This window comes from Typopeltis vanoorti, chromosome 9, assembly GCF_054136105.1.
Source record: "Typopeltis vanoorti isolate ZY-2024b chromosome 9, IOZ_Tvanoo_1.0, whole genome shotgun sequence".
NCBI lineage: Eukaryota > Metazoa > Arthropoda > Arachnida > Uropygi > Thelyphonidae > Typopeltis > Typopeltis vanoorti.
In genome coordinates, this window is record NC_143557.1 from 20321168 (window position 1) to 20333914 (window position 12747).

Genomic DNA, 12747 nt, shown 5'->3' on the forward strand with positions numbered 1-12747 from the left:
GAGAAAATGAAAGATAAACGAGGAAATAATTTCTTGACAAGTTTAATTCAATAGGAAAATAACACTTTTAAAATTTAATATTAAACAGTTCAAAAAACAAAAAAAAAGTAGAAATCTAAAGAAATATAACATAAAAACTACCTTCAAACTTCCTACAAAACTAAAATATCTATTCAGCAAATCTAAAGACTCCCCTCCCCCAAAGTCCACATACACTGGTGAGATGAAATGCAGAGTTGATACTGAAATAAAACCATAATGCCTAATCTACCATGGAAAAACAGGCATTTCTGATTAAAAGATAAAAGTATTAAAACAAGGGGTGGGGGTCTGGAAAGTTCTGATAAACACCTAGAACAAAATTAATATTAAAGCAACTGATATAGCCACAAGAAAGAACATGAGGTATAAGAACATAAGATACCTTCAGAACTCTGCTACTAGTATGTTCTTTCTTGTGGTTATATCAGTTGCTTTGATATCATTTTTGTTCTAGGTGTTTATCAGAACTTTCTAGACCCTCTAGAATAGAATAACCAGAATTCATGGCAAAGAAAAAGGGATCTAAGATATAAGAAGAAAAAAGTTGCTTTTTTTCCCTTTTCTTTAAATGCATTAAGGTGCCATTCATGGGAATATTGGTGAACAGTGAGATGATGCCAAAGCTTACCAATATATCTGTATTAATTAAAGTTAGAATTTCAATCAGGGTTTTAAAATGGGTAGTTTTTTATATAAAATGTGCTAAGACCAATGGGGGGGATGGGGGAGTAAGAGAGTATGCTAGCTGTTTTGGCAATTTGTAGCATGGAGCCTCAGTGGCATCTACTATAGGACTTAATTGGGTTTGTGGATTTGAGATAAACTGTATTTCCAGGGAAATGAGATCTGAAAGGTTCGAGTTTTTTTGTGATATCGGGCAGACAGGAAGACACTTTTTATAAGTAGGCTTTTTAATATTTTTAACCCGTGTTTTGATGAGATCATATTCTAATGGGGTGCAGATAGAGTGATCTTGGAGAATAATATCCATTTTCCAATTATTTTCATTATATTCTCAATTACATTAATTATAGGCTGCCTACATAGAGGGCATACCACCTAGATAGGACTTCATGAGCAGTGGTTCTTAACCTTTTCGAAGTCATGGAACACTTTTGATTATAAGAAAATTTTGGGGAACACCAAAAGCATTAGGATCATAAAACTAACAATAAAAATATGCATGGACTTGCCTTTTATAAAAATAAAACTTATTTTAATGCGATACTTGAACTTGTCTGCTTTTGCAGATTTCAGCAAAACAGGTACCCTCATCTGTTTGTCTATATTAGTCTTTCATGCTTTTTAGTTTTTATATTGGTAAATATTGAGAAACCTAGCTCACACAAATATGATGTTGAAAACTGTAACAAAAATTTCAGTACCCTCATTGAGAGAGCTGGCAATTTATTCAAGAGTTATTTCAGAGAATTTCATTTTTAGAGTACATTGACAAAGGTAACTAACTGTTCTTCTTCTTGCAACGAAAATTCTCAACTCAATGTATTAACTGTGCCAAATGGATTTCATATCCAGTCATAATTGTGTGTATGTAAGGAAGGAAAGTAACTTGAAATCTTTTCTTCAAAAACTATCTACTAGATAGTTTTTGAAAATCCCCCAAGCTGCATCGATCTCTTTTCCAGCTAACTCCTCATTCCATGCTATACCTGCAAGCTGTATCCTGAGCTCTTCATAATCACCCCCCTTGTAATTCCACATATACTCTTTTCTTACAGAGGTTCTCACACTGCTGGCAACCACCAAGGTAATCACCTCATGGTCACTCTCACCAATTGGTGGGTGATTTGACACCTCATTTATAATTACATCCTCTGATGAGATGACCAAATCCAAGACCCTCAATCCTCGTGTGCCCTCTGTTACATACTGTCTGAGGTAGTTATGCCTCAAAAACTCAAGTAACTCATTTTCTTTACTTCCAGTTGCTATCTCATCATTCCAGTCTATATTGTCATAATTAGAATCGCTCATAATGATCACTCTTCTTATTTGCTTGGATTTGATTATACATTTCATAGTCACTACCATCCATATTTTGTGGTCTATAACAACATCCAACCAAGTATTTCATTCCATTCATCTCTATCTCACACCATACTGCCTCAAAACCACTGGCACTATTTCCCTCTTGCATCTCTATTTTGTATGGACATAACTCTTTCCCCCTCCCTTTTTACCCCTTCTATCCTCACGAAACACATCATACCCTTCCATCTCTATTCCTGTCAGGATGTCGTCCTCATCTAACCATATCTCACTTATTCCAACAATTTTTGGATGAACAGACTCAATTTGTGCAACCATTTCATCTGCCTTGTTTCTTACACTTCTAGCATTTGTATACAAACACAACAACTCATTCCTGGATCTACAGCTAGTTCCACTAATGCCACTCATTCGATGTGATTTCTCCATGCTCGAATGGGGACATTTCCCTTTCTGCTTATTCATTTTAGAACCCTCTTCAATTCCAACTGTTTCCTCTTGATCCCAGGTCATCCCATTCCTTTCCTGTCTACATATTCTCTTGGAGCATCCACCTTTCTCACACTGTGTACTCCTGTCCACCCTGAGCCTCCCAGTTTCCCTGTTCATCTTGCACACCCATTCTCTCATTTTCCATACTCATGCCACTCACTTCCTCATTCATAACCACCCCTTCAATCTCTCCTGTCGTACTCTCCTGCTCTTGTACATCACTTCCCACTTGATCTGATTCATTCTCTGTACTCATTATTACTTCTCTACCTTCCAGCAGCAGTCGCTCCAAGCAACTCACACCATAACCACTCAAATGCAGTCCATCGCTCCCATACTTCGTCCATAATTCACTTCGTCCTTCACTCATTCCACAAATTAACAAATTTTACTCCCCTCTCCTCACACATTTCAGCCAACATATCATTCATAATCCTTGCTCTCCATCTCATCTCACCACAGCATGTGGTTTTAATTTTAAGGCAATTAATTCAGCTGTATTATATGATTTCAAACATTTGTATACAAACACAACAGCTCGTTCCTGAATCTACAGCTAGTTCCACTAATGCCACTCATTCGATGTGATCTCTCCATGCTCGAATGGGGACATTTCCCTTTCTGCTTATTCATTTTAGAACCCTCTTCAATTCCAACTGTTTCCTCTTGATCCCAGGTCATACCATTAGAGTTGTGCCTTATCAGAAATTTTAACAGTCATTTCAAATTATTTTACTTGTTTAACTTGCATGACCAACAATCTCTTGAAATAATCTTTAGTTTTTGAAGCAAGATTGGCATGCTTCGCAGTATAGTAGCGTTTCAACTTAGCAAGAACCACTGCTCTACTGGATAGTTTTTCCCTGCATACAAGACACTGGGGAATAAGACATTCTTCCTCATTGGTCCATGTAAAGCGCAACTTAAATATTCGTCCGAATATTGTCTATTAATTTTTCTTATTTTACTATGTATAATGCTGTCTTCTATAAGAGACGTATTTGCAGCAACATCTTTACTACTACTTCCAGTTGTACTTCCCCCATCATTAATATTTGCCAGAGTCACATTATCATATAATAATAAATTTATCTATTGTGTATTACTACGATGTTAGATAATCCACAAACCAAATACACATTAAAAATGGACTGTGCGCTATTAAGATGTTAAACAATACGCAAACCAAATACACATCACTGAACGACTGTAAAAGAGATGCTCCTCCCCGCCCTTCCTGAAAACACGTTACCATAAACGATATTCTAGTGGTTTAGAAGTCAACGTGCATAGCAGTCTTCAGTTTGTGTCATGTGACATCTTTCACCAGTGGAACGCTTGTAACCAGTTCGCAGAACAATAGCCCCACGTGCGCTCGCGTGTGTGTTCCCTGAAGATGTCACAGTCATAGATGAAATACTGGAAGCATTAAAATTCGTTTGTAATCCTTTCTTGATGCTCTCATTAAACATCCAACATGATGACACAACATAATTCTTTTCTACGTTGTTTTCAAGATATTCTCATCTCTTAACTTCACCTTCAGTTTTGCAGCTCACAAAACTAAAAGGTGTACTTTGCATTTCTTTTCATTTATTATAATAAGTTTAGTTTAATCCTTTATCCAAGTGTGAGCAAACAAAGTTTGCACCTGAAAGTATCTTCAGGACTGGGGTAAGGTAGTGCAACACCAGGCAACTCGTTGCAAAGGTGGAGAAAGCTCTCATTACTCCTATCGCAGTATCTCCCATAATGCAAAGCACATCTCCTTGCGGACATGTGTAATGCTATGCATTATGGCAAGGGCCACTACCCATTTCTTTTCATTTATTGTCCATAATGAAGGGTGAATTTATATAAATTATCCATTAAATAATTCAATATGCCAACACTTGCAATGGAGCCATACTAACTTTTCATTATGTAATGTCAATAATGTAATAGAGACTCCATAGCTCAGTCGGTATAGACGAAGTCCTCTGGTCAGAAAGACTTGGGTTCAATTCCCATCCATGACATGAGGAACCTTTATCTAGTCTCTTTTGACTAAAGGCGAGTTATTCGGTCTCATATGGAGGAAGAGGGGTTTTTCACCTAGAAACTCGGGTTTTTTGTCCTTCAGAACAGGCAAACTTAGTATCTTTGAGAGAATCTTTGTTGAAACACTAACTTTTAGCAGGGACAAATGGTCTATAAAGGAATTAACTTAAATTCGTTCCATAAGATACTATCTCCTGGTTGAAAATAAAATTTCTTTATTATATTTATTAGAGACCGCCAATGATCAAATAACTTTACAGTAAACAGGATGTTTTGAAAGGGAGGGAAAAAAAGTATAAATTCCTCCTTAGTGCATTTGGAAGAATGACAGTACGTTGCACCCTTCGGGTGGAAAAGGCCCTAAGTTCGATTCTTATCGTGACAAGAGGAATCTTTATATTGGTTTTGTTCAATTGAAGGCGAGTTAGCCAATCTCATACAGAGACTGCAGGGTTTTTTCTCCCAGAAACTCAGATATTTCATCTCACATACAGAAATATCGGCCTTGAGAACACATGCAATTTACAGACAAAATATACTAGTGATGGTGGGCAGTAGATGCCATTGGTACAGGTGATGATAGTATAGTTCGCCCACCGATTAGAGGTCCCTCAACACTTCTGCACATTTCAGAAAAAGGAGAACCCATTCCGATAATAGGGTAATCAGTCCGTATTGTGGGATGAGTTGTTTATTATTACCGGTCGGAAAATTAACTTCTCTTTTATGATTATTGTAGTTAACTATGTTGCTTGTATAACAGTTGGAAATTTTTACCTATAAAGCACGTAATTTCGCGTGTTGGCGACAAATTCAGACGTCCTTCATTTCTTTCTCCCCTTCAGCATGAATCGACTATTCTTGGAAAGATGCGAAGCAGGGGTCTACGAACGGTGGGCGAACTATAGTGGTTCACTGTAGTTGATGGATTAAGTGGTGGAGATGGAGAATTGTAGGTGCCCCCTCTCTCAATGAGTCTTTGGACTCCTTGGAGGTGTCACAATAATAATAATAATAACAATTATTATTATTATGTGAAGTAAATAATGCAATACATTTTGAATGCATTTAGAATGAGGCTGAAAATTCACTTGCCACTTGTCTTTGATAACTTGGCTACATGGATTTCTGGAGACCTGTATGTGTGTGTGTGTGCATGTGTGTGTATTATTATTAAGAGAGACCTCCAAGGAGTCAGGAACTCATCGAAGGAGGCCACACTATTCACACCTGCTATCATACCTATTCTTGAATTCATTCATGTTATGTGTACACACAACATCCAACAGCAATCCATTCTAATCATGCACTACTCTATGAGAGAAAAATCTAGCCCTAACACCACCCTTCTTGACAGCATTCATTGTTAACTTCCATGGATGACCTCGCGTCCTTTCCCCACCCTCCATAAAATGAAAAATTCCATCTACTGAAATTCTGTATAACCTTTTCAGAAGTTTGTAAGTCTCAATCATATCACCTCTCTTTCTTGTGTTTGCTAGTGTCTGCAGCCTACGAATTCTCAATCTGTCTTCATAATCTGTATTCCACAATCCTGATATCATTTTGGACACTCCTTTGTGCACTCTCCACTGTATCAGAATCACCAGGGAAACCAGGAGACCAGACCTGCATGCAATAGTCCAAGTGAGGTCTTGTCAAGCCCTGTAAAGAAGCAAAATGACTTCCTTATCTTTACATGTCAAAGTTCGTTTCAGCATTGCCATTATTCTCTGAGTTGTATTTACAATTTTTGCTATTTGAACTTCAACTTCCTGTCTACTAAAACCCCAAGATTCCTAACCTCATCAGTTTCTTCTAACATAATCGAATCAATACAATACAACACTGGATATCTAAGCACACCAAAGTGCATGACTTTACATTAATTAATATTGAAATAACAGAACTTTTCACATGCCCATGATTCCAGCCTAATCAAATTCATTCTGCAAGTATTGCATATCATAGGCATTCCTGATTCTCCTACCTATCTTTGCATCATCAGCAACTAGCTGTATGTCACATGTCAAATTCTTCCCAGTGTCATTAATGCACAGGTTGAATAACAATGGATCAAGGACTGATCCTTGATGCACACCACTGGTTAACTTGAATCTTGAAGATTCATACCCCCCCATATACAAATTTTTCATATCTGTCAGTCACTCATCCTCTTATCCATGCCAATAGTTTATAATCCAATCCCATATTCTCAAATTTACGCAACAGTATTCCATGCTGCATTCTGTCAAAAGCCTCAACAAAATCCAAAAGTACCATGGTGTTTCCCTTGTCTAACTCAGTAGACAAGGGAAACACCATGTCAACTCAGTAGTAACATTATAGAATGTGAGCAAGTTGCTAAAACATGACCTTCCCTTAGTAAGTCCATGCTGCTCAATGCGAAGTAGAGATTCTCTGTCAACCCATTTCTGAATGCAAGCCCTAACCATCTTTTCCAAAATCTTCACCATCACTCCTGAAATACCAATTGGTCAACAGTTGCATACATATGATGCAGTGCGATACACATACATACATATAGATATATGTGTGACGTTTAAAATTAAAGGAGCGTTTTTATCTCTTGCTTCTTCTAGAAAATGCCTTCAATTCACAGAGACAAAGGAAGTTCAAAATTCTCAGGTATTATGGCATACTCTTTAAAATAATCAAAGCAATAGAAGAAAACTATTCCAGAATTATCATGCAAGAGTAATGGTTAATGAAGATATGACTAATAGCTTTCTTATTATGAGTGGAGTTCTTTAGGGACTTTATCTCTTTATTATTTCCCTTGATTATGTATCCAATCTCACAGAAAATGCGTACAGAATAACTCAAAGATTTTGCAGATCAACCCCCATGAAGAGTCTGTGCTTTGCAGATGATTTCGCACTGATTAACTAACATTCAGACTGCCCAAAATAACTTAGATTATTTATGTAAAAATGAAGCACTGATTGGTTGGCAGCCAAACTAAAGTTCTAAAGAACAGAACAGAAGAAAATATTAGGCTAAATGACCATACTCTAGAAGTAAATGATTTTCAGTAGCTTGGTTCTTACGTCGATACTCTAACTAGTGAGAAGAAAGCACAAAGCACTTCAATTCAATAAAAGCCTAACTAATATCTAAAAATTCAGTCTACTCGCCACAAATAGTAAAACTTTCTGTACAAATCCACTAATCTAATCAAGCCATACCATACCATTAATAGCTTTGGGACAACATACCTTCAAACCAGTACCGTCGACAGGGTGTAGCATAGAAGCAGCCTGCCTCACAGCGCTGCTTAATAAGGGTGCTCGCTCAGCCGTATTACGGGCAACGAGATATTTTACAAATATACAGTGTTTAGTTTACCAAATAAAGTTAAAAATGTGTTAAATAGACAGTTAAATATGTGCTTATTACATTTTATTAATAAAAAAATTATAGTCATACATACTAAAACTAACCATTTTAGAACCCACCTATTAGATACCTAAGGAAACAACCCATAAAGTATCATATGATGTGAATTTCATAAACTTTTATAGTCTATATATAAATATATATATTAAATTATATTATGCATGAATTCTCCTACTCAAATTGCGAGTTACTATCGTCTAGACGTTCACAATGGGGCGATAACTCGCTTCCTGCAGTAAACAATACCCCTCCACAACAGCAACTATACTACAGAAACAGGAAAAACAATTAGTTTTATCATGTCACACTGAATTGCAGACTGTGTAATATATTTCTCAAGAAATAGAGACAGCTGGGATAAAAATAGCACTATCTAATGAATCACATCTCCTCTCTCACAGAAACTGCTGTATAGACTCAAGCAAAACCATATGTTGCCAGTACAACATATGGTTTTGCTTGACACTACCCTGTCATGAACGTGTTAAAACTAAGAAATATATAGTGAATGTGTTTCAGATAATATGGAAATCGGTTGAAGAGAATTAACATTTCAACTCAATTGTCTGATTGCTTTTCTTTGAGTCGTGCGATCTTTTGTTAATACAGCACCAATCATATGCACTTCTTCATAGCTGCTCTTTTTCTACTAGCCTATCACTGTGCACAGCTTTCACTTCTCATTAGTCATTTGTGAAGGATTGTTGACATAATGAGAAAGAAGATGACGCTATTTGGGTAGATAACTTTGACGTTGCACACAAGGAAACCCTCTCGAGGCCAGAAGAAGTGATGGCGAATAGGAGCTTCTTGGTAAGAAGAGCCTCTTGTTTTAACAATATGCTAGCCTTTTATGATAAAGTTACAAGAGCGTTAGATGAGGGAAAGGCATATACTGCCATTTTCCTAGACTTAGCAAAGGCATTTAACAGGGTGCCACATAAGCTGATATTCCAGTTGCAGCACATCGGGCTGGATGTCAGATTGGCAAAGGATTCAGGATTGGCTGTCTGATAGGTATCAGAGAGTTGTGTGTGGTGGAGCAATATCAAAGAGGCAGAAGGTTACAAGTGGGGTTCCACAGGGCTCAGTACTGGGACCTAAATTGTTTAACCTTTATATCAATGACATTATCCGTGGATTGCAAGGGGATATTCAGTTGTTTGTGGATGATGCGAAGTTGGGAAGGGTTATTAGTAATAGTGTAGATGTGGTAGCCCTGCAAGAGGATTTGAAAAAGCTAGATAGATGGGCAAATGAATGGGGGTATCAGTTTAGTGCAGCAAAATGTAAGCTCTTGAGGTTTGGGACACATCGATGGGACGCTGCATACTCTATGGGAGGAGTTAAACTGGAGGAAATAGGGGAGACAAGAGATCTTGGGGTTGATGATTAATAGAAACCTGAAATTTAGGGGACATATTGCAAAAGTAGTGAAGATAACACAGAGAATTGCTGCAATAATGAGAAGGACACTGACCTGTAGAGATAAAATGGTTATCATTCCATTGTATAAGACTCTGATCAGACCACACTTAGACTATTGTTCTCAGATCTGGTCCCCAGGATTTGAAGGGGATATATTAACTGTGGAAAGGGTACAAAGGTGGATAACAAAGCTGGTGTCAGTTACAATGTTAGTTATGAGGATAGGCTGAGGGAGTGTGGACTGCAGATTTTGGTGGATAGGAGGAGGAGGAGAGGTAATGATTGAGACTTTTAAACTGTTGAGAGGTGGTTACAGGGCTGACACTGGGGAGTTCTTTTGCTTGGTTGAGCAGCAGGAAGGAGTCATGACAAGGGGCCAACTGGAAGTTACGAAAGGAAACTGTGAGAAAGAGGGTGAAGAGTGGTTTCTTTGCATGGAGGATGGTTGAACCATGGAATGCATTGCCTGATGGAGTGGTGAGAGCGAGAACAGTCAATGCGTTTAAGGAGTGGTATGATAGACTGTGTTTCCTAGGAGGAACCACCCTCGATGAGTCTTGATAGACTTGTTTCTTAGAAAGGACCTCCCACGATGAGTCTTTTGATTCTGTAGAGGCTTGAATAATAATAATAATAATAAAGTCATACCCTTTTTCAGTTTTTTTCTGAAGATTTTAGTTTCCGAAAATCCTCGCATATATCATTAACCATGATTTTTTTGCTTAAATTTTGGGGGGAAATACGAGTTATATTCGAGTAAATAGTAATTTTTTTAGCTTTCAAATTCTTAAGTATGGATCACTGGTTAAAGACTGGATTTATAAAACGCACAAAAGAGAGCAATATAGCAGATATAGAAATAAGCAATTTCACTCCTCTCATTGATGATAAATTATTCATATTAAGTAAAAATGTATAGTATCTTAATAAATTTTGTTCTATTAAAAATAAATTATATTTTTTTGTTTAAATGTACATCTAAATTCAAATAAAGCAGGCATTTACAATGAAATATAATTTTTATTTATTTTTTATTATTATTTTGATAAGAGTATTTTGATAAGGTACTTGGTAATAATGAAAATTTAAGAAGGGGTACATGGATATCTGAAGTTTGAGAAACACTGGTTTATCCAAATATTTAGTCTGAAACACAGGTGTATATTACTACTCGTTTTCTTAAATTCCGCTTTGAATTTGGATAGACGAAACAGCGTGATATGAACTTACATTTTTTTCAGCATCATTTCAATTTTGAATGTGAAACATATTGAGTGTATTGCGTATTCTATGTTTAAGTGACTTTGGACAATTTTTGACTTTGATTTTAATTGTGTAATTAATATTTGGATTTTTGATAGACAAAATTTTAAAGATAAGTAGTTTATAAATTATAAACATATTAATCAGTGGTACATTTTGATAAAATGCCAAAATCGCTCATTGGGCAGCATACTTTACATCTTACATTGCCCTCAATAACTATAGTTTACCTTTAATTATCAAATTTTCAAATTATTGTATAAATTAATTATTTATACAATAATTTGAAAATTTGTAGATAACTTTGACGTTGCACACAAGAAAACTCTCTCAAGGCCAGAAGAAGTGATGGCAAATAGGAGCTTCTTGGTAAGTCATATCCATTTTCAGTTTTTTTCTGAATACTTTAGTTTCCAAAAATCCTCGCATATATCATGCACCACGATTTTTTCGCTTAAATTTTGATTAAAAAAAAACAATAAAAATCCATTAAAGGCAACTGTTTTAAATCAATTTTTTTTTAAATAAGATTTTATTGTTTTAAAACTCTTAAAAATAATAAATAACTTATAATTAATTATTATTTCTATTAACTATTAATAGAAAGAAAAAAAAATTTATCAATACGAAATTTATTGTCATTTAGATTTGAAAGTGAAAAAGTTATCGGGAGCTACTTTTCTCAAAAGGAAAAGAGAAAAGGAAAAGCAAGTAAAGAAAGCACAAGCGATATAAGGAGATTTGGAATTTTAACATTTCACAGACACCAAAGAGAATGAGTTTTCAACAGAACCAACACCAAAAGTTTTAAAATTTTCAGCACCAGCCGTTGGAGCAGCTTTTACATCCCCATCCACAAATACCAACGATTCTCCCTCATCAGCCACTGATACTGATGTAACATCAGGGAAAACGATGCTATTCACTGTTTCTGCTGCAAAATTTTTAATCCTGTTTCATCAGAATAAAAAAGGCCTTACGTCGAAAAGCGGTTTCGATTACTGGAAAAATATCAACAGAAAACTTCAAATGCATGAAACTTCACAATCCCATATTCGTTGTTTTTCTGAGTGGAAGAAACCGACAACCCAGTTAAATTTGAAACGATTGATGCAGACCAACAAAGAATTTTTGACAATGAAACACAACGCTGGAAAGCAATTTTAATACAATTTTAATCGATTATTAAATAATCCATTGCATAGCAGCACAAAATCTTGCGCTTCGGGGATTGTCCTCTACAATTTATACTCCTAACAAAGGAAATTTTCTAAAAATTGTAGACCTTTTCACATCGTTCGATGAAGTTATGAAGCAGCATCTTGATACTATAGACTTTGAAAGACTTGGAAATTGCTTTAAGCAGTGGCAAAATATCTGATGTAGATGCAATAGATTTATTTGAAGAAGTAAAAATTCTCTCAAAAATAATCAGGAGAAAAGTAGTCCTCACCAAATTTTATCATATATATATATATATATATATATATATAACCAGAATCTTGTAGAAATTTATCCCAAACGTAACCACCACCCTAAGGATATTGTTAACAATTCCTGTTAGTCTTACTGCACTTGCTACAAGTGCAGTAAGACGTTTTTCCAAGCTTAAACTCATTAAAAATTATTTGCGAACAGCAATGACCCAAAAAAGATTGTTTGGTCTAGCAACTATATCGATAAAGGCAGACATAGCTCATAATTTAAATTTAGAAGAGCTTGTAAACAGTTTTATTGTGTGGTATCCCTGAAGAGCAAATATTTAATTAATATTATAATGTAATTGTGTTGCATTAATGTTTGTGTTTTAATTACAAAAAATAGCAATTAGAGATTTTCTTATATTTTTGTCTTATAAACCATCAGGGGCAATATTTAATTGTTTGCCTCAGGGCACAATCTAATCTGGCGACAGCCCTGCTTCACACAATACTAGGATATACGTGGGTGGTCTGAAAAGTTCTCGGAATAACAATGAAAAAACGAATTTATAATTTCAAAATTACTTTTATTTTTCAACATAATTTCCCTTAAGACAATTACATTTATTAC

General features: G+C 35.7%; 1 protein-coding gene across 3 annotated transcripts in view; it reads right to left on the minus strand.

Annotated features, from left to right (window-relative positions):
- LOC150102912 (uncharacterized) overlaps window positions 1–12747 on the minus strand; it is a 536005-nt gene that overhangs the window by 484783 nt on the left and 38475 nt on the right. The gene's annotated exons all lie outside the window — the stretch shown is intronic.